Genomic DNA, 24,674 nt, shown 5'->3' with positions numbered 1-24,674 from the left:
TTCAACGAGAATTCTGTCTCGTCTGAGCTCGTCTACGTAAGAAGAAAAAAGAAAATAGAAGGAAAAAAAAGAAAGACCTCGATACAATGGAAAGAAAATATAATTACAGATCTTTCAGTTGTAATTCCTTGGAGATTTCGATGTTGAGAAATAGAATGTGACAGATGAAAAAGTCGATATATTGAAAATAAAGTTGAAACGTTGAAACGCTCAGAAATACTGAAAGATTTGAATAAATGTATGTAATACTACTAAAAGCGGTTAATGAAAAAATTCATAAATTGCGAAATAAAAGTAAAAACTTAAGGAAATTAATCGCGATACAAAAAATGGAGAAACATCGAGAGAGTTAAAACCAAAGATGTGACCTATTTATCGAGATGATTTTTAAATTAACAAGAAAAGAGCTTTAAATTTGTTAAGGACGTTAAAGTATTATTACCTAATAAATATCTTAACATAGATTCTAATAAATCATCTTTGGCTCTATCTCTGTTTCGAATAATTAAAAAGGTTTTCGTTTATAATTTTGTTAAAAAGCGACGCTGTTATTTTTTATTAAAAAATGAAAAAGTGACAATTTGTATTTTAATTTGATATTTCTTAACGTCGAGAGAATTAGTTTGGCCAATGAATAAGAATTATTAAAAAAAAAAAGAAATTGATACATATTCATTCTTCTTTCTAAATGTTTCTTGAAAAGATAGAATAGATATTCGAAACAAAATTCGATTGATCGATAAAAGAGACAGTTCTCCGAAAATTTTGTCTCGTCTTATCCGTTTCCTATAAAAATGTACTCTTCGAAAAATTTCAATCTCGAGAACGATTTACTGATTCATTCTTCGATAAAAGAATTTTCGTTCAATGCCGTGTTGCTTCGTCGTCTACCGTAGGTAGCGAGAAATTAAACGTTTCCACGGACCCACCCTTTTCACAAATATCTCTTCCGTTTCTTCGTTCTTTCGTTCCTTCCTTCGTTCCTTCGAAAAATCGCAAGAGTACGTGACTAATGACGCTGTTTCACTCGGAAAGAAGAAAATTCTGTGGTTCGCGAAAAAAGAAAAAAAGAGAAAGAAAAAGAGAGAGAGAGAGAAAGGAGAAAAGTAATAGATCATGAGGCATGTCGGACAATTCCATAATCTCCTTCCACTTTCTCTTCTTTTATTTGTAATCCCCAACGTTCGTACCATGGAAATATTTAAAGAGAATCGATAATATTCCGAACGATGGGAAATCAAAAATGACGAGAAAAAAATAAGAATGTTGGATATGTGTGTAATAAAATCTCGATGACATATGTACGATTAGAAATCTTCTCGACTGACAATGACAATGAGAAAGAAATAAAAGAAGAAATGTTGTAGAAGAAAAGAACAGGGGTTTCTCGAAAAGTTAGCGAAAAATCGAAGTAAGAAGATTGAGAAAGTTTCTAATCGCGGGTTTATCTAACGGTCAAGAAATATTTCTCGACGGGGTTCGAGGATGGTAACTTGTGGGGTACGAGGGAAAAAAAAGAAGAAGAAAAGGGATCTGCGAAGAGAAGGTTAGCGATGAAGGTGGGCGTGACACGATCAATCATTCCTCCCAGTTATTCCGCGCGTCTTTCGTTTAAGCTCGAACCCCTCGATGCTCTAGTACCACAGCTACTAATCCTCCCTTAATAAAACGGACCAACAGTACATTGGCCTTACTTTCGATCAAGTACTTATCATTCCTTTTATTCTTATCGGCATTTCTTTATTTGCGTTCGATCAAATTCTTTGAATTAGAATGAATTTATTTCTCCATTGTTGTTTCTTAATGGCAATAAATTAATAAGTTAATTATAGTTTATGTTTATATATATATATTTTTTATATATAAATTCAAGCATATATAAATAATATAAATTTTGAAATATAAATATATTTTCAAAAGTTTGGAGAATCATTCTTCTACTTTGTTAAATGAGTTAAATATATATAAAGAAATGATATAAAGTAATAGTATGTTAAAATATCTCTCGTCCAGATATACTTGTCACCAATAGAGAGAAAGAGAGAAAATCTAGAAGCATGCTGAAATTGTGGTAAACTTCAAGTAACCGATTACGAAATTGGTCAATTTAGAAAACGATATACCTCAAACCTCGAGATTTCGTACTCAACCGCAATATCGATCACTATCACTTCCTATTACAGTTTATACATCTGGGAAGCTAAACGGTGATCATTCGAACTCGATAGTTTGCTGATCGCGTTACTCTGGTTTGTCTTCCTTTATATCAATTTCTAAAAGCTTCTATCTCCCATTGATAATTAATACTACCGAGACCAAACTTGGATGGAAAATTGATTTGGATGTAGGTTATTATTCCGATTGAAATGAAAGAATTCTTTTGTTTCTACCCATATTATTCACTGTATTACCATGTAATGAAGAAAACCGATGAATGCATGTTACACTGACGAAGTACACGATCATAAGAATAATATCATGTAGATTTAATCAACGTCTAATTGAAATGAACCATTATTATTAATCACGAGATTAACAGTTTTTATTTTCTCCGAGGAAGTAATTATGAAATGAAATAATCATATTATCCTCCCTTTGTTATCTTTTTCTGAAGCATTATATATATATCGAGTATTTCTACAAATAAATAAATCAATGAATAGAACTATTTCAAAGAGATATCATTTCTATTACACAGTCCGATTTGTATACTCTACTATTTTTTGTATAAATACGTCATATATAGAAGCAACGAAACGACGAATGGTCGAAGCAGTCTATGATTGAATCGAGCAACCGTCTATTCAAATTGGTATATAAAAGCACTTCGAATCTAGTGATTCAACGTATTCGATTGAAAATGATTACGAAGGATACGGATAAAATCTATTTCGAATGATACGAAAGCTGAGATAGTACGAACTAGACATTCGGATGGACTTCCAACAAACAGAGATCATCCTTTCTGAAGTAGAGGAGGATTGCACGTGTCGAGCGTTCTTAAACGCAGAATATCATGGCGGTCACTCCCTTAGGCTCGTCTCTTTCTCATTTGAGCAACTTTCATCGATCCTTCTCAGAAAAGAGAGACGGTGGATTAGAGTATTAGTCGAGCGTGACGTAGCCGAGGCTATATCGATCGGAAGTAATCGATCAAACGATCTCGCGTTGCCAACTAAGGTGTAGAGTGCCTGCGGCTTTATTGCGTTACACGAGTGCTTCTATCTCGTTTCCCTCCCTCTGTCTTTCCCTCTGTCTCTCTTTCTCTCTCTCTCTCTCTCTCTCTCTCTCTCTCTCTCTCTCTCTCTCACTCATTTTTCTTTTCCTCTTTTTATAGTCGAAAGCAGGAAGTACCAACCTAGCTTTATCCATCGCTTCCTTCTTCCCTCTAGTATTACAAGAGCGAAAAGGTTATCTATCGCGCATAAGGGTGCCGATCAAAGTATTTACCATCAAAGAATTTCGATATCGAAAATCAAATAAAAGAGCACGATTTATTGAAAATTATCGTATCCTATATGTAACATTTCATTGTATTCGACGATAAGATTCTTGTTTTCTTTCTTTCTTTCTGTCTTTCTTTCTTTAAAGATATATCTATAAAGGATATGTAATGATCTCATTAGTCGATTTTAATGACGATTTTTTTAGTTCGTTAAAGTCTAAGAAAGGTTACTACAAAGTGGTGTTAGAAAAAGGAGGATTATCCGAAGGAAATCGTCTTTTGGCTGACAATAGAAATCACTTTGTCGTTGGTCGATCCTCGAGAACGTGAAAGTCGCAGAAACAAGGTCGACTTCTCTTCTCTTGACTCTTTCCTTTTATCTTCTCCGAAGCCGTAGAAGAACTTTTTCTTTTTTTGGCTTTCCGCAAACGCGTCTCTATTGTATCGTAAGAGTACAATTTCACGCAGAGGCAAAGAAAAGAAAAAAGATAGAATGAGAAAATCAGAGAAAGGGACTCATTGCAAAGATCAAGACATTTTTATCGAAGGTTCGATAAACTTCGAAATTAAATTATCTTGAAAGCGAAACATAGTTTTGCGATAATTGCATTTATAGAAATACAATTAAGGCTATACTATTTCGTTATCTCTCTCTCTCTCTCTCTCTATAACTCAATTTTTCTTTGTCTCTAAAAAGAAATTATATAATATCAAACTTACTAGTATAACTTATAGTTAATACAAATACAGTAGTATAACTTAACTTTTAGATAAGTTTTGTGATAAAAGAAAATACGTGACTAATTTCTGCAGATTTTAAAGCCACAAGTCCAGCTTGTAAAATTATAAGCCTCACTACTAGTCAGAAAAGTTTTGAAAAAGAGTAATTAATTTTTACAGTCACTTAGGATTTTTTGGCCCATTCTGTATATAACTCTCATATCTCTTCGTTAATTTTCTTTCGATTTCTTTATCACAAAAATTCTCGTCAAAAAAGATTTCTATTGAACATTTCTCGAGATTCATTTGCCATTAAATTTTTTATTCATGATCGTTCGACCATATAACAAGCTAAAGCAGGGAAATATCTGAATATACTATATTCAATTTCGCAGCTAAATCATTTCACTGAAATCCCCATCTTCGAAAAAAGTAAGTACAAGTAAAGTAAGTACATAAGTTCCGTAGAAAAAGGAAGTAAGTGCTATTCTAAAAATATAGCTACACATTTCGATAAATTTTTCCATTTTATCAATTTCCTGTCTTGCCCTTTCATTGACGAATTCTACGAAATGTCTTCGATTTTATGCCTTTTCTTTCTTTATTTCTTTTTTTCTCTTGAGATTAGAGATGCAAATACGCTATGTATATATACGTAGGAGAGCAATTTGAAAAATTTGCAGCATTTTTCGAATTTATAAATATCATTTTTAAAATATTCGTTGATCAAATGTTTTCATTTGTCGAAAAAGATGTTATCTACAAACGATACGTGAGCAAAACTTTCGAATAATTGATTTAAGATCGATCGATCTAACGTTGCTCAAACGAAAAAAGAAAGAGAGAGAGAGAGAGAGAGAGAGAGAGAGAGAGAGAGAGAGAGAGAGAGAGAGAGATGGAGAGATTATGAATCGGTTGTGTATGGGAACGCAGAAAGGGTTACCCAAAATGTTAGTTGCAGATGTCGGTTACTAAAACGAAAGCTCGTTCGTCACAGCGAGTCAACGGCAAAACCACTTTTATTGTCCGTCGACATTGCTGGCTACCACTGTGTAACGCTATTTTTCGAGAATAAATATCAATCTTTCGAGGGCTCGTGTTGTTCGTTATAATCCGAATCTCGCTTCGACGCTACCAACTTTACTATTCGAGTATCGATGAACCTGCCTCTCCTAAAATCACGATGCCCTTTTTTGCTTTTCTTTTTTTTTTCTTTTAACACGAATACTCGTAAAAAGAAAATTTCGAAAGAAGATTGCAAGTTCTCGTTTATTCTTTTCGAACGAGTTGACATTTTGCGACGAAATGTGATTTAAACTTCTTTTACGTATTCCCATTTCTTTTCTTTCATATCTTTGATATTCCCATCTTGACATTTGAACACGTATCAATGTTTACACATTCCTGTTCAAACTTTACTAAAACGTCATATGACATTTTGTATTTCTAATTATTTCGTTCTATCTGTATCGAATAAATCCTACGATCGCACGTAGGATCGCTCAGAGCAAATATCAATAACAAATAAAACGATTGGATGTTTCCATACCTTTCCATTTTTCATGTTTGCATTCGATTATACGAACAGCATATTGTACAATGCATTTAATCTTTTGCAGGAGAAAAAATTTTTATTATTTTTCTTCATAGAAAAAAGTGATAATTCAAAGTTAAAATAAAATAATGAAAAAAGAAAAACTATCAAATAAAGACTGACATTACAAAAAGGTAAATAATCGAACGAGCTTTTTAAAAAGCTGTAAGAGGATATAGCTGTTATTCGAAAGGAATTACTGTATATTCCGATAAAAGAAGATAAATTTCCGTTCTTAAGACGAAAGAAAAAGATAAAAGAAGGGTCGTACTTAACGAATTTCGGAAATCACGTTCTAGAAGCAATATCATTCTGGAAAAGGTGCAGCGTTTCAAAGCGGAAAGACGAGTATTCGCTCGGTCCTACCTCCGAAAGGGAAGGAGGAACTTTCGATAAATCTTGTAGGTTCCGTACGACAGGGTAGGAGGTATACGGATCTGGTTTCATCTTCCGTTATACGTAGAAGGAACACGAGAGCCAGCTTTGCGGGGGAGCTGAATGTAGATGGAAGGGGTAGAGCAGCGGACGAGTAACGATTTGTATTCGTCAGAGGAATACGAAAGGCTCTCCTTTCCATCTCTCTATCTCCTTTCTCTTTCTCTCTTATATTACCGTCCCGAGAGTCTTGTTCTCAGAAACTTCGTCTTCTCGTTACCATTCATCATATTAATAAACCAAATTCTCCCTCTTCGAGGGAAACGAGATCAAACCTTGCACTAGTTGTCGTCCTAGATGTTACTTACATATATTATGTAGTATCTATATAAGTAAGTATAACCTAGTTAAAAGTAGTCGTCCAAAAGAAGTTAACGTCACTGAGAACTCTCTCTTTCTCTCTCTCTCTCTCTCTCTCTCTCTCTCTCTCTCTCTCTCTCTCTCTCTCTCTCTCTCTCTCTCTCTCTCTCTCTCTCTCTCTCTGTTAATCTTTCTGCTACGTATAGTTATAAATTATATCGTCACAAAATGAAAGAGAACAATTTAAAACGTTATAACGTACCTATTATAATTATAATGAATAATTTATTTCTCGAATTTATTTTTCTTTTTTTGCTATACCATCTTTCTTTCATTAACGATTTTTTATTATATAGAAAACTCCGAAAGTATTAAAAATAGCGGACAGAATGTACAATGAAGAAACGAGAAAAGCAAGAACGAATAATGAATAATGAACTTATCAAAAGAAATCCTTGAGGTATCTCTCTTTCAAACTTATTTATAGCATAAAATACGAAGACACGAATATTTTCTCGATCAATTCCTTCGAATATCAAAAGATGAAATACATAGTCGAATTTCACGAATCGTAAAAAAGCAAAAAGTTCTCCATAAGACGTATGCATTTGTAAATATGCGTGAAACTCGGCATAGATTTTCCAAAGTGCTTCAAGAAATATTCCTTCGAATTTTCCAAGTGGAATAGAAAGCGATTGCGCTACTTTCTCTCTCTCTCTCTCTGTATCTATCTATCTATCTATCTCTCTAGCTAGTTATCTATCTATCTATCTATCTATCTATCTATCTCCTTTTCCTGTGCATCTCTTACCACAAATTATCGTTGAATTTAATAGCAACGAAAATGAGAAATACCGACGAGCCGATTACTTTTCCAATGCTCATTTCGTAATCTCGTTCAACTGACAGCCAGACCGAACTTTCCAGTGCAATTAGTACGAAATATGATCATGCTAAGTAAACTGACGTGCAATATTACGATGATTAGAAAAGCAACGAACAAATATACAATATGTAATACAACTATGATCCATAGGACTCTATTTTTTATTAAATTATTGCCTATTTGCGTAAACGTGAATAGGCAAAGAAAAAGGTCTCCTTTAAGAAAATTACCAACGAATTCTCGGAATTGTCCCTCTTCGGGAGTATCATCCCTCCTAATTCATTCACGCTCAACGAAAGCGGCTGCCCGACAGATGCGGAGATAGGCTTAATGCATGCAAATGTCGGCGGAAAGCAGAAGCTGAATTCGTGCCGTATCTCCTCCTTTCGTCGCTTCGTCGTCCCACTCACCCCTTCCGCCACCCTCAACTCCACCCCTAACTCTCTTTCTCTCTCTCTCTCTCTCTCTCTATCTATCTATCTATCTATCTAACTTGGTCCGCGACTCGTATGAGAAGCTCGCTTTCACTAAAATCCAAGCTCCACTCGATGGAAGGCAGAGGCAAACTCTGTGAATACTACGGAGCAATTTACCGATTACCCTTAATTGAAGACGATGACTTTACGTCGGCTCCTACTAAACGCTCTTCTTCGAGAATGAGATAGGCGAGGTCTTCGTGGAAAAACCTATCTTATTCGGCTCACAAATATTTGAGAATGAAATCGAAATTCGAAAACGTCGTTTTCTTCATTTTTTTTTCTACGAAAAAAAGAAGTCAGAACGTTTATAATCGAAATAAAAAGAGAAGTTTCTCTAGTTAATTTTTAACAAACACGTTAATATTCGTCGATCGTACATAGAAATAAAATGAATAAAAATTTCAAGACATTAAAAAATCAGGATGAATATTTGTAAGAACTGAATATGTGAACAGGTGAAAAAGAAAGAGGGATGATCGGAGAGGGAGCACGTCGTAGTCATTAAAACGAGATAAAATACTATTAAAGAATACGATTGCTTTCTTAGCTCGTCAATCAATCGACCGTGATGTACCCACGAACGATCATTAATCTTCATTATGAAAGACGGAGTTTTCAATTAACCGAATTGCTTGTACTTTTTGCTTCTATGTCGAGGAAAGGGAATGAAGGAGAAAGCTGGACCAAGCATGGCGTGTCTCTTCCATCATTTTGACAGTGAAAGAGAAAGACAGAAAATACAAGCGTATAAATTTTAGAAAAAACACGAACGAAACGCCAGACAATAGAGTATTGGATAATTGTAGTTGTTAGTAGAGAACTTTCTATTGTAAATAAAAACAGCTTTGTAGAGGAAACAATTTTTTTTATTTCTCCAACAGATGCTACTTCCCAATCACGAACCTTTATCAATTATTCCACTATAAAATATACTTTAAAATATATAAAAACGGAAATTTCGAAAGAGACAAAGAAATATGAACGCATGCGAATACGTTTCTAAAACTCTTATTATCGATAAGCCTCTTAGTCACATTGTTATCGAAGCTATTCAATCATAAAGTATTATCGATCTATTTGCTACGAGACAAAAGAGACAACAATGTGTTACGCAGGTGTTCCAAGACGAGGTAAAAATCTGAATGTTGTATAAGCTACTGGGTTGGAACTACCTATGGCAAAATTCGATACGATAATGTAAGTGTGCATGCTGGTTAATTCATGAGAATAAAAACAAGAAAAGAGTATTACAGTGAGAAAAACGTAGGGAAAGAGAGGGAGAGAGAGAGAGAGAGCGAGAGAGAAAAAAAGAGAGAGAAAGAAAGGGAGAAAATGTTAAAGAAGAAGAAGAAAAGAGAGCCATAGCCGACAAGAACGAACAAGTCTATGTATATGCGTTGATCAACGTAAAAATCAAAGGCTCGTCTTCTCTTCTTTCACTTCATTGATGCGAAAAAAATTTCAATTTTTTTCCACGCTTTCCAATAGCTGTAAATAATTCGATATATCGCAGCTGAATGAATATTTAGTTAACGATGATAGTTAATAATGTTTCATTCGAGACTGAAAAGCTCCAAATGTCATTAAATCGCTTTCATAAACAAAAACATGAAATTCAAAAAATCGATGCTTTTTATTTGTTAAATATATATAAAAAATCGTATGACATATTTTGCATTTATCTATCTTGACGGACATCAAAAGTAGTAGTAAGGCCAAATAAGTATAAAAAAAAAATTCGAATAAAACAAACTATTCTATATTTATAATAGAGTTTCCCCGTCAAAACATGATTGGCAGGATTCATCAAACTCGAACATTCTCTTTTACCTGTCTGTTATATGCGGAATTAAAGTCAACACAGTCAACGGGTATTCTATAAATAAAACGAAAAGATCGATCGAAAGCTTAAACAAATTACACCGAAAATAGCTTTCAAATAAAATTAACTATAAAAACACACGAGTGTCATTCTCTGATTCATTGTTAATCTCCAAAGGACAATTTGTTTACATTCAGACATAGTGGAGATTACCACAAACCACTTTACCGAAAATATCGTATGCATTATATACTTTATAAAAAAGAGCGAATAGGAATATAAATAAAAGAGAAAAAAAGAGGGAGAGAGAGAGAGAGAGAGACAGAAGGAGAGAACGTTTTAATCACCAACACGACAGCCGGAACGTTAATGAACGCTCGACAACTTTGCCGTACGTTCGGTGGATATTTCGAACGTAGCCTCGTTTATGCATATGCCGACGATGGAGGTAGGTGATGGTGGTAGAACGCGTGAATATTTGTCAGAAGTTATCACAACGTGTCATCGCACCAACTCTGACTACCAGTTGGTTTTGTCGATGCCACTGATGGCCGCTAGAAAGGGATGGAAAAGAGAAGGTAGCTTGTAATGAAGGTTGCACACATACGTATACAGACACACATACACACACGTACATACTCACGTATATATCAAACGCGAAACATATGTCGAACTATTGCCATGCTATGTCGAAGTCATGGTAAACCAAATTCTCTGACCGATTCACGAAAATCTATCCAGCGTGAATTACGAGTTTACTGCTTTCGCCTCGGATTTTCCTCCGAGTCACCTCTCTATAAAAGCCCGATACAACGTTCAGAGAATTTTAAAAAGAACCATCTAGATGAACATGAAACAACAATCGAATTGATGCACACGCTCATGTATGGGACTCTTTTTTAAATAATCAAAAGATATTCAAAAATATATTCTAAATCTCGATAAAATGTTATAACGAAATGTCCAAGAAATGAAAGAAAAAAAGAACGGATAAAAGTGCTTCTCTCTTATAGAAGCTAACGAGAATTTGTTGAAAAAATTGGTACTTCGTTCGGAAAAAGCAACAATTTTAATTAAAAGAAAAAAGAAAGAGCTACTGTTGAATAAATAAAGTTTCGGAGATTTTCATATCTAAAATTATAGCACTTAACCCTCGTAATTCTGTTTCCTACAATACAATATCAAGCTCGTTCACGACTTCATTAGTGAAAATAAAAAACTGAATATAATTCTCATTAGTCTACCTGTCTAATTTCGATATTCTCCTAAACTTTATAACGAACTAGATAGATATATACGTATACCTTCACAAAGTGACAGTCGAATAAGGAAGAATATTTATTCACATTAATACTGATGTTTCTATCTTTCAATGGTGTCATTACAATCCACACGAAAGCTTCTTTAGCAAAATTATTAATAAAACTTTCTATACACGCTTATATTTCATGCTTGTGAAAGTTCCCTCTCTATCTCTCTATCTTTTTATTTTTCTCTATCTGCCTATCTCTCTATTTCTCTCTCTCTATCTTCCCTTCTTTTATTATATATTTAAAACGAGACATTCCGACTATAAAATGGAATCGAAAAAGATCAACAACACTGCACGCTATTCGCCAAAATCATAATATTTAAAAAAAAAATATTAATAAACGAAAATATCTGTGAAATAAAATTGATATATCTAACATTTAAAAATATTGAATATTTGAAGCGTTCTTTCTCATAATATTAAGAATCAATATTGACAAAGGAAAGTAATAAAAATTACGAAATAAAAACATCGAGATTCATCCACAATAACATATATGATCTTCGAAAAGTTTGTTCTTTTATCGAAAGATTTCTATCGATATAAAACATGTAGGATCAAAAAGAAAAGAAGATCGAACGATGCTGAAAAGCTATGCCATTCCCTATTTCTCTCTATTTCTCTTTCTCTCTCTCTCTCTCTCTTTCTCTTTTTTCTGTTTCTAGTTCACCCTTTTCTCTTTTCTTTTCTCTCCTCCTTCCTCTCCTGCGTCTTCATCTTATCCATCAAGGATTTAATATTAACGAGATTCTGCCGTTTCCTTCGTTTCTTTTTCTTTCTTTTTTTTTTCTTCACGTGGACCACTGAAAAGGCATATTCCCTTGGGGTTACGAAGGGTCGGCGAGGATGTTAAAGTATCTGCAGATTGAAGTAACTTTTTCTTCCCTCCGCCTATTAATCCGACAGAAAACTTGGAAGGTAAAACATCGAGGATGTTGGTCATGTATATCGTTGGAAATTTTGAATAAAGATCGCCCTTCCAGTCTCGACTTTAGTTAATAAAAAATATTTTAATCGAAGGAAACGTCCATCCATTGTTTTGTATCCTTTAACGAGTTACAATGGAAAGCTTAATGACATGCAGAGCTAATTTTCTCGTTCTCTCCTTTTTTTTTTTTTTATTAATTAACGATCGATCCTGGGCTTTGAATAGAGAAGGAGGAATAATTTGCGTACTACTTCAAGTCCAGGCTAGAATTTACGAGCGAAGGATGAAGTAGCAGGTGGGATACGGTAGTCTCGTAAGGACAATGTGACGTGCAATAAAAAGGATCGAATGATAGCGCAGGAAACAATTATAAGAAGGAGATATCTGACGAAGGAAGGGAGAAAAAGAACAACAGCAACAGGGACAGCAGCAGCGGCAGCAGCAGCGGCAGCAACGACAACAGCAGCAGCTGGGATAAGAGAGAAGCGAGAAGAAAAAGAGAGAAGAGTTCGGTAGAAGCCGCAGACATACCCGGAAGAATTATAATGGAGGAAAAGAATAGATATAATAGCGTCGTTCTGAAAAGGAAAAAGAGAAGTGGAGAAGGAAAGAGAGAAAGAAAGCGTAGTCGAAGGAGAATGCGAAGGAGGAGAAAACGAAAGAGAAAAAGAAGAAGGGAGAAGGGAACAGAGAAAAAGGGTCGAATAAGGATGAAAGAAGGTAGTGCCGGTAGAGAAGCGAGAGCAGAACGATTTGCGCAGCGCCAATTCATCAAGCATACGACTCCATACTACTGAGCAGACCAGCAGACCGCGGCGAGCCATTTCATCGTTCATCCTCATCAACAATGCTTGCCAAGAATCACGGTGGGTGGGGCCGAGGCCCCCAACGGCCGCTGAAACAATTCCGTCTAGGTATACGATTCCACGAGAGTCGCATTATTCCTCACGCTGGAAGCCACCGAAAAGCTACTTTTCTTTCCTTTCTTTCTCTATTTCTTGCTATATTTCTCTCTCTCTCTCTCCCTTTCTCTCTGTTCTTTCTATTTTCCTTCTATACTATTTTAGAAAAATTCTTTACTAAAACTCGTATGAAAATAATTAAATTGGCATATTGTTAATAAAACAAAATAAAAATGTTCGAAGCGAACGTAATACTTATTAAACAGAAAATAATAGTACATATCTCTGAATCAATCTATTTTGTATATTTACAAGATCAATTTAATTGATTTATTCACTTACGTATATTTAATTTTCGAATAAATCTAGAACAACATTATACGAAGGAAATTATATATTTTTCCTTTTTCCTTTTCTTTTAGATTGATAACGTTGATACGTTTGTCCGGAGAAAAAGCAACGGCAGGATTTCCGGTATATGTATGTCCTAGCTACAGGATTTTCATTGCACTGTTTCCTGTCTTCCCATGAGAAAGGGATATAAAAGATAGAAAGAAATAGTGGAAGAGAGAGAGAAAGGAGTATTCCTTCCCTTCATGGCTTCTACAGCTCAAGCTTGATTGAAACGGGTGACTTGCCAAAATTGCGAGCATTGTGAATCGTGTAGCAAGCATTGTCAGCCCAGACGAGGCGGATTCGACCACGACGGTAGTTTATTTTACGGAATACGTCCGCGTGAAAAATGAGACGGGGAACCAATTCTCGTCTTACTTCACTTGGAGTCTCCTTTTTCCTTTTCTATTAGTTGCCCACGAAGACTATGCTATGTTATCCACAGACTGAACGAATTGTCGACATTCCATAACGCTTCTTACGCTTCGATTCGTTTCTTATAAATCGACCTTACTTGACGAACAAATGAAAAAAAAAAAAAAATAAGACCAGCAAGGGAAAGTTTAATAAAAGAATCAATTTTTCAAACCATTTAAGACATCGTTTCATGTAAATCAATAATACATAATATCATAATCATACAAATCCTAAAAAAAAAGGTACGGTGCAAATATATTTTATTTCGAAAATCTACTTATATAAAATGTACATACTAATGATATTAAAAAATCGAAAAAGACAAAATCGTGAGAGAGAAATTACATTAGTAATTTTTGCAATTAAATGCACATCATGAATAATTTGAGTTGGAAGCTAAAATATGGAAGAGAAAGGAAAGCATTGAAACGAAATGTCATATGAACGAAATAACGAGAGAACGCACATATCGCCGGTAGATTTGGTGAACGGCTGAAACGTTTCTTTACGGTTGACGAAATAATTGTTATTAGAGGACCGCGATTATTACGAACGCGAGGCATCGAGACGTTCGAAATAAACGTGATGGTGACGGACCGCGTCGGTGCGTTCAATAGGATTTTCCGAAGCGCAGAAATAATTTCTTTCGAACGATTTAACCCTTTTCGTTTGATATTCGTAAATTTCGTTCAGCGGGGTGCGGCTTAATGAAAGATCACAGCGAAAACCGCAAAGGCATGACCGAAAATTTTCGGCCAGTGAAATGCACAATTTGTTAGCGGATATAATCCTCTAATCAAACATTCTTTGACGAAGCGTGAACATTCGTATTTCATCTACGTTTTTATTACAATAAAACATGTTTCATACTAACCTCGAATATTGTGCATTGTTGCAATGTTATTATTGCACCGAGAACATGGTTTTTCCTCGCTTATTTGATGAATAGTTATGTGACGGTATTCATTTGATCTCTTTTTCCTTTTAATTATTCCTGCTAATTTCAACATCAATAGTTTTTAACGACCGTACTATCTAATAATAATTAAAGATAAATATCTTTGTGATTTCTATCTTTTTTAGAATTTCTAATGTTGCCAGTGATTAGCTAAGTTTTTCTATTTCAATTATATACTTGAAGTTAGAGGAATAAGTTTTATGTTTACTGAATGATTTATAAATATATAATATATATTCTAGTGATATTTGAAAGAAATTGGTTCATTGCAATGTGAGCATAATATAATTTTTCAGGCGTCATATATCTAATAACGTAATAACATTAATAAATATATAACTCAATAACTTAATAATATAAAAAAGTATACCGTTTTCGTCTATATATGTACATATACATGGGATAATTAACGAAACACATATTTTCAAATGATTTTCATAGATCAAAATAGACCACTCTCGTTGATAAATTCTCGCCGTCTGGGGACTCATTAACTTCAAAAATATTCTCAAACATGTCTCTGATAAAATAAATGTGAATCCTCGCTTACGGATAATTGCGAAAGATGAAGCTGGAAGTTTATATGGTTAATAATATCGTAACGCTTCTAGGAAAGAAAAAGGAGAAAGAAGAAACGGAACAACCACAACGATATACACCATTCTCTCTGGTATAACTTGGATCATGCTTATGGCAAACATCCATCCAGTCTGGTGAATACGTAAACGTACACTACAGTCCCGACAGTGTTTAAACTAGAGATTAAAAAGCAATATTTTTCACTCTTCTGTTTTTATATTTCCGTCCAGGCTTCTTCTTCGTCTCTGTGACGTCGTTTTCATAGAAACATTATCTTTAAATTTATAAGTCCGTCGCGAATTTTCATTACATGACACAATATATAATATATATATTATTATTAATTAATATAGTAAATATTTATTTAAATAATAAATTTGAAAGGAATTTCTATTTAATGTTGGATTTAATATTCCTATAATTAAATATATCAAATGCAAGATGAGATTTCTTTTTTGCAGAAATTATCTATTTCTCAATCTAAAATAAAACTATGAAACTATATTGAATCGATTGTTATCGGATCTACAATATACATAAAGTAAAAAGTTATTTATGTATGTACTTTGAAACAAACTGAAGTTTCATATTTCTCGATCGAAACGAAACTCGTGAAATGATGAAATCTAATATTTTTACCAACGATTCGATCTCTTATTCCGGTTAGAGTGATATAGCATTCTCAATCCGAAAATCATATAAACAAAAGATGAGTTTTAAATGCAAAAAGATACAGATTGGTGGATAAAAAATAAAAAAAAAGGAAACGAGAAAACATTAGAAAGAGGCAGAGAAATTCTTCATTTGTGTAAGTAAATAAATCTAATTATTTTATAAATAGATATTAAATACAGAAAATCATTTCTTTATTTTTTACATATAGATAATATAGATAAAAGAATCCATCAAGAAATCATTTATGACATATAACAATTCCGAGGATCCTATATACATTATCATCAGATAATAAGAAAGATGAAATACTTATGTATATATGAACAATTTAATAAATAATAAAGAGCTTCCAAAAGCAGCCTTACATTACCATGGATTAATAATTAAAATACCCATTAATCTATCTCAACGGGTTGCGTCGCATTAGCTTTCTAATGAAATAATAAACAAGCGCGGTTACCATCACGCTCACCTGGATATGAAGGATTCGAATTAACCAGTGTGCTTGCAACGAGCTGCAATAATTTTCTCTTCCATCAATGTTCAACTTCATTCAATATAGAAATAAAAACTGAAAGGAATTGTTGAAAATAACAGAATTAATTATTTTAGTGTATTCACTTCTCGTTGAGTTTAAATATAATAAATTAGCTTTATTCTTCAAACGAATAATTTAATGTTTACAAATGAAAAAGTAATTTTCGCATTTTCTGTAGTATCATAATGATTATTACAGAAAATATCATAAAAATCATGCACTTAAATAATTGTTTAAAATAATATGAATATATGAAGCATTAAAAATGATTAAACGCGATATTTACGAACGGGCAAGTAATGAATTTCTGAAAGTAACCAATAAATTTGATTACTGAAATTATTATGATGACGATTATGGTGGTAATGATGGTAACGATATTAGTGTATGTATATGAAAAGGGGTAATGAATATATTTTTTGTCTTTACATTCTCGTGTATAGAACAGAAAATCCTATACAATTTTCAATTGTAAATTACGATAATATAAAAGAAATTGAAAAAGATAAAAAATCTAAAAGCAATAAAAGATCATAATCCCAATGTTTTATAGACTGTCACGTACATCTTTTGTGAAAGCGGAGATGGTAGAAGGAGAAGTAAGAAATATCCAATGTGAGGAAAGATTTTCGGAATTTTTATGTCGGAGAGTATTCACGGAAAAATTCAATAGAATCTGACGGGAAAGCGTATTCACGAACAGTTACGAATACACGTGCGTATTTGCTATCGTCGGACGTGTCTCAATAAGTGAAATTGCATATTTCAGGAGGAGACACAACACATTCTGCTTTTATCTTCGGCCTGACTAGAAAGAGAGCGAGAGAGAGAGAGAGAGAGAGAGAGAGAGAGAGAGAGAGAGAGAGAGAAAGGATGAGAGAGAAAGAATGAGAGAAAATGAAAACGAAAAAGAGATAAGAAAAGAAAGAGAAAAGCAAAGTATGGAATAAAACGGAGAACGGAAGCAAAGAAAGAAAGGAGCGAACTCTTGCCCTCCTGCACAACCCTTTTAACTACTACGTCCGTTTTAATAGGCATAGGTTTTATTTGCACGACGTAGTAGACACGAGGACACGTGGAACACACGGAATGATGCATATAAACGCAAACACGTTTCCCCATCGCGACGCGTAAAGAGAGAAAAATGCGCTGATGTAATTTATGAAATCTCACTCGTTGCATACAAACGAGCTTGAAATTATTCACGATACGAGCACGACCCTATGTCAAGGGTTTTTTTTTTATTTTTTTTGCAAATAACGGACTGCTTCTGTACCCCTCCTACTTATTTCGTACCAGTATTAATGTATATAAGGGTTGAACTTGGCATTAAAAAAAATAGGGGATGAACAATGCATGCGAATATAATTAAAGGACATGTTATACGTAACCATTCGAGGGTAAGGATTTAAAAGTATCCTTAACAATTTCGAAATCATTAAAATGGTAGACTATGACGTTTTTATTCGTCCCATTTTATTTCATCTATCGTAATTAGACGGTCTTCATAATGACTGACTGTTATGGTGAAATAAAAATAAGAAAATAATTTTAATATACACATTCCTTTGTTTTCTTTCTTTTCCTATTTAAAAAAAATTTTATAAATATTTCAAATTTTTAAAGGGACGAATTCTTTCTCAGAATTTGGAATAAATCAATATTAAATTATACTTAATGCACTACACAATTCGTCGGATGATTATTCGAAATAGGGTATTCAATTGCAAATGCAATCTCGTCAACAGACAATCCTTCATATAAAATGCGTATTTAAGCATTTTTATTTTCTCCAGTTCTGCAACGGAACCAGAGAAAATGCACTAAAATTGCAGGATCTTGATACACGGAAACAGGAATCGTTTCCGCGTAACGATGTGGATGCAGCGAACTAACATTGATGAAAACTTGCTAGTATTTCGCTCGCATATTTCACTAAGCTCATTGAGCTTTAAGTAGAAGTACGTAACGCATTGTATTTAAGTATAAGTATATATATATATATATATATATATATATATATATATATATATATGCGGTGTCTTATTTTAAATGATGTGTCCTAATATCTCCGATTCTATTGGTTTTATAAGCAAATATTTCAAATAAAAATTATTAGATATTAAGGAGAAAATATAATATTTATTTCCGTTATTTCCTGAAGGAAGCTTCTTAAAATGCAAACGTTATAACAATTTTGTTTTAATGTAAATCAATATTTTAAGTTTACTTAAAGTTGTAAAGAATATTATTAGGAATCTAACAAGCACTTACAGTTTACTTTTTTAGTAACTATTTCATCGAGTTATGATAATAATAGTTATACTACGACATGAAATGTGTGATTTGTAATCGTTATTGTAATTTTGATTGTTATAGTTATTATTAATGGTATTGTTATTATAATTTGTAATTTGGGACTTGTGATTTGTGATAATCATCTCAAAAAAGAAAAACTCTTTCGCTGAGATTACGACTCACTGATCAAGTTGTTTTTTTATTCGCGTTAAGAACTACGTAACCAATTGCATATTAGCATAATCAATTAAGAATAATTTTCTCATATAAAATTTAAAACATGAAAACATTTAAACGATTCGTTTGTGAAAACAACAATATGACTAAATAATAATCCAACATGATATTCTAATTTCGTTGGTTATTCGAGATCGTTTCGTATAAAATAGATGAAGAAAAATAGTGAAATAGAGAAAAAGAAATTGGATGAGAAAAACGAGGATAAAGAGGAATAGGACGATAGAGAAAGGGATTTAGGATGGGTAGGAACGCGACATGATTACTCGACGCCGCGCAGAACACAAAACACGCACGTGCACCCTTTATCTTCTATCGTAAAGCGACACGATGCCTAAGCTGGTTTTACGCTTTAAACGACACGTCGAGATAAACGGTCCAAATGCGTTTCTCCTACATTCCGAGAGAAGTAGGTATTCCATGCAAGACTTTAATCAAGCTCATACCACGCCAACGCAAAAAAGAGAAACCAGTGGCCTCGATCATGCTTGTTTCTGTTAATGAATGCAGGAAACAAAGCTAATTTTCATAATTATCGAACCGGAAGAAAAAAAATAGGCGAAACCATTGTAAGACCACTATTAGAAGTCCGCTAACAAAAAAACTGCGATATTCCTGTTTTTTTTTTTTTTCAAAAAACGTTGCATTTTTCTAACTGTATTAAAGCAACAAAAAATTGACTTTCATCAGCAATTAAACGGATTTAATGCAATATTAAAATATTAACATCCTTGCTGTAAAAATTCATCATGGATCCAAACAGCAAGCTTCGTCTTGACCGAATAACGTTTCTTTCAACGAGTAGAAAATCGATAAGAAGAACGATACGCTTTCCTATCTCGAGCATCGATGAAATAAATCAGGAGCAGGCCAAGAACGGTCCATTCGTCTTGGCATCTATCTGATGCATCGTATCTTATCCTGGATGTCCTTGGCACCCGAACGAGCTTATCGGCCATCCTCATTGTCACGAACGATCCTAGGCATGGAACCTTAGTGGAAAATGGCGTTGTCAGTAGGATAAGACAATACGGGATCCTCGCACGTCGCTCGGAAATGCGTGTTAAGTCACGTACCATCCTGACGGAAGCAAGTCTGTCTAGACTTATACGTACCCGCACACACACCCATATACACAATCGTACACAGTCCATATCGTTGACGTATGAACATTTATTTGGAGACAAAGTTTGTGTTCGTGTTCGTGTTCCTATGGTAAAGAAAGAGAAAGAAAAAGAGAAAGAGAGAAAGGTTAGCAAGGATTGGGTTAAATATCAGGACGCAATTAATAATCACGTCAATTAAGATCTTAACTGACAAGGTGGAACTGCACACGACGATGTCCTAGCGTGGAGCACGAAACGGCATTGACCGCAATGCGAATAATTTTGTGTTAATTAGAGATACAAGATAGGATCAGATAGAGAAAATCGAAGAAAATACACAAGTATAGAAAAGATGAGAAAGAGAGAGAGAAGGATGGAAAATGCTGACTTAACGGATTACGATTTTCTCGATAAAACTTAAAATATTGTCCTCGGATTGCGATTACATTCTATTTTTGGGTTTTTTTCATCTGTTCGTTCTTCCAACCTCATAATTTATTCATATTCCTTAGAATTGCATGTTTAAAGCCAACATCAAACAACCTAAACGAGTAAATTTTCGCGATCGAATTTAGCTTCCTCGATATCGTTCGTATCGGATTAGTTACTTCCTTCTATAGCAACGAACTGTGCAAGTTCGTGAACGCCACTGAAACTTTGACTGCGTCCACGACGACGTGTCTACCATTCTACACTTCGTAGACACGTGCAAGTTCTCTACCAAGATCATGGATCCCCTTTCCTTCCTCGTAAAGCCCGAATATAGTACCTAGCACGTTCTTACGTGAAATCCTTCGAAATCTTCTATTCGAAAGAATGGACGAGCTGTACACCTGCTGCCACTAGACTCAAAAAAAAGTAATCGTTCCGCCATTTCTCCATTGGAAATTATAGCGATCCTGAAGCGACGATTTTATGATTGGTAGTCAAGAAAAGGATCGAAATGATCCAAGATATTCAATTTTATTGCAAAAATGGAGAAATTATTTTATATAATGACATTAAATTTCGTTTAATATAAAGGTAAAATATTTTTAAATTTCTTTGAAATAATAAAAGTAAAACTTTTATCTTAAAGAAAGTATTCTTTTTTTATTTTATTCGTGACAATATTTTTATATTAATTAAAAAAGGAGGCTCATTACTGTAAATCAAATAAAGTTTAGATATATTAATTTTTAAGTATATCTTTGAATAAAACTACAATGTAAACTCCCTGGCATGTTCGTTTGACCACAATCTACCTTACGTGGTAGCGAAAAGAACGAAAGGAATTACGAGGGCAAAAAGATACGTTTTGGGAGAAAAGGCTAAAGAGAAGGGGAATGGAGCAAGTGAACAGTGTGGTCGGTAGAGACGCCGTGCAAATCGGGTTTATCGAGCGTAGCCCTCAGGGACCTTGGCAGCCTTTTCGTGGCGCCTCTTTCCGAATTACTCGGCAGGGAAAAGCTAGGGGATGCTAGTACTAGGCGCCGAGATTTGTTGGATGTATGCCGAGCCGATCCTCCACGATTTATCGTCGCTTCCTCGACTCGCTTTAAGAGCGAAGAGGTCAGACTGTCTTCGCAAAATTCATTACTCCCACGTCACGACATTCACCTCTTTGCTACACCATCACCCATTACTTGCACTCACTCTTCCTTTTTTTCTTTATATTTCTTTTTTTTTTATTTGTTTTCTTCTTTTCTTCTTTCCTTCTGTAAAACGAGATCTTCTCAATGTCGACACCTTTGGCAAGTTTACTTTTTCAATGGAGTTTGTCCAATTTGCCATTTACGTGTACGTTGTTTCATAGATTCATTGTTCCTATCCTGACGTAACTTGTAACAAGTTTTGACAAGGAACTTCGGAGTCCCGGCGAACTGAACTGGCCCATTTAACAACACGAGCAGATTCAGACATGACAGAATATAACGATGTTTCGTATCGATTTCTTTTTCTTTTTTCTTTTAATAACGAGATGAGAAGTAGTACATCTATTAATACTACGATAAGACGATAAACTGTCGATATGAGTGTGATATTTGAAGCTACACTGATTCTTTTTCTTCTCTTTATCGAATGCAAAAAGACCGGTAAAGAAGCACGGATGGTTAGCAACTTTAGCAAAACTTATAATATGAAAGAACTCGTTAAGACGCTCTGGACATCTAAACGATCTCTCGTTAGCATAATCTTCGAAGTTGAAGTGTTTTGAATTTCTCTACAAATAAATACAAGAATGCAAGAACGAAGGAGCACAACACCCACCTTATCTTCCTTAAACGCTCGCAATAATTATATTGTTCGTTTCTTGACGTTTAGTCGAGCGTACATTTTAAAGAGAACTCCAAGTTCAATGGAGAATATCCAAAAAACTATTATTTCAAGGTAATATTTCATTAATTGTGAATTTATTTATTTCAATCGATTGATTCAATTAGAAAATTTTTGGAATATTCTTTGAGAAACTTCATTTCCGAGAAAAAACCTTTATTCTCAAAATAAATTGGTATCGACAAATAAATTAGAGATATTTCCTCGATTTGTCAAAACTATTCAACGAACACCAATTACAGAATACAGAATTTTAAGTAAAACAAATTTAACTGATAAGCGTCAATTCATAATCATATTATAAATACATATTATATATACACTATCATTATTAAGATTTGTGATCCGAATAGAGATAAATCTTTAATATTAGAAATCAAAGGTCTTCTTTCAAGAATATGTCTAAATGCATATTAATATTAGCTGTGATATACCAAAAAATATGCATTTACATTTATATGTAAAAAAGTACCTAGGTGATATTTCGAAAACCCCGAAAAAAAATAATCTTAACAAAAAAGTATTTTTTACAGGATATCCATAGTTCGATATTTTTCGAATTGCATATGAAATATTTTTTATATCGTGTATATTACAATCAAAGAAAATATTGAGATGACTATCTTAAGACGAGATACTCTGTATATTGATACATCGGTCGAGAAATGCGAATAAGCCCACACCTCTTCGATGAATACCGTTTCTCCCCAATTTCAGCCAATTACGAGAATCCAATTATCGTCGCACCATGGCCACGGAATCGAAGCTGTACCGTTCGCGTTATACTCACGTACATACAATCGAAACACGTTTCAGATATCGCCGTTGCCGGTGCGTGCTTTTCATTCTCTACCCTTCTACCCTCTGACCCTCTTCTCTCTCTCTCTCTCTCTCTCTCTCTCTCTCTCTCTCTCTCTCTCTCTTTCACTCTCTTGCTCTATACATTCAACCAGCATCACACAAGCTATCCTCCGAAACAGCATCCTCTCACACCCTCTTTGCTGTTCCCCGGAAACGATGTCATACGTCATTGCCGGTTTCATTGTGACTCTCGTGTAGAGCGCGAACCGTAGGTAGTAACGACGGATTCGAGCGTGAATTCCACGACGTACTCGATTGCGTTTCGAACTCGGCATTTCAATTTCATATGACAACCCCCTTTACTCCTTAGTCGTATTCCCGACATAGCTACTTTTTGCGGCACTGATTGGCGTATATACAAACGTCTATAAATTTATGACCCCTTTATGAAAAGCGAAGTTGTCCAGATAACCGAACCTACCTATAGGTACCTATATATTTTACTGAATGTGTTTACTTTATGTATCAAAGAATACTTTTTCAATGATACTTGTATTTTTTATGGAAAGATCATACGAATGAGAATCAATATCAATTTATGCGAAAAATTAGATCAAAGATTTCGTTAGTTAATACGTAAAATACACAAGCTGAATTTATTATCAATTAACATTTATTATCAATTAATAAATTTAGAGATAATGTAAAAGAGAGACGTGAATATTGGTTAATAGAAGTTGTTACGAACGATCTATACAACCAATACATATATATATATAGGAAAACACGCGGGTGAATATGTTGCATCAATTGTTGATCCTGCTTTTGATTATAAAAATCTCACATATTATAAATTTTGTGATGAAAGAGGAAAATCCAATTATATCAAGTTTTTTCAGAATTTTCTATATGCACGATGTACTATTGTTTACAAAAAGTAAACTATAATCAAAGGTAAAGTACAAGTAAACTACAATCAAACTAAAAAAAAAAACTATAATCAAAGAAGTACGTTTGTTGTAACTACGATAATTTTTAATAGTTTTAAAAATCTGCATGTTTATAAAGCTTGTTAGATATTCCATTTTTCAGGGAAATAAAAATATTATTCCAAAAATCTATCGATTTCGCATGAAATGATTCGCCAACTTGTTTTGTGTATAATCGTTGTACATAAAAATGAAATGAAAATTCTTTTTTAACCGTCTAAATTCTGCAAATTAAAGAGTAAATATAAGAGAAAGGAAAGTTTACTACAACTTTGTAACATAAAAGTTCTAGAAATCCTCTCTCTTCTTGGTACGAGACGTCCTTTGCATTTGCATGAAAAAGGAGACGGACCTTCGAGTAACTAGAATACCTATAAGCTTCTCCCTAAATAAATGCAAATTCTTCTTAGAACGCTCTTCCAATGAGAACTAAGAAATTTACTTACGTAAACACTGCGTTATCGTACGATGAAATATTCCTTTGTCGTTACGCTCGAAAAAATATTCTGACATGAGGCTAATCGTATCAAGAATTTAACTTGTT

At 33.9% G+C, this 24,674-nt stretch overlaps 1 protein-coding gene across 2 annotated transcripts in view; it reads right to left on the bottom strand.

The window, feature by feature from the left end:
• LOC122631200 (protein O-mannosyl-transferase TMTC1-like) overlaps nt 1–24,674 on the bottom strand; it is a 147,104-nt gene that overhangs the window by 105,074 nt on the left and 17,356 nt on the right. The window contains exon 1 of one of the 2 annotated variants that reach the window (XM_043816594.1): nt 7,791–7,823. The exons of the other annotated variant lie outside the window; for it this stretch is intronic. The gene's annotated coding sequence lies outside the window, so the exon portion shown is untranslated. Of the gene's footprint in view, nt 1–7,790; nt 7,824–24,674 lie in introns of those variants that run through there. 2 annotated transcript variants of the gene reach the window in all.

The sequence above is a fragment of the Vespula pensylvanica genome, chromosome 8 (assembly GCF_014466175.1).
Source record: "Vespula pensylvanica isolate Volc-1 chromosome 8, ASM1446617v1, whole genome shotgun sequence".
NCBI lineage: Eukaryota > Metazoa > Arthropoda > Insecta > Hymenoptera > Vespidae > Vespula > Vespula pensylvanica.
The sequence above is the reverse complement of the archived record's forward strand: the minus strand, read 5'-3'. Positions and strand labels throughout refer to the sequence as shown.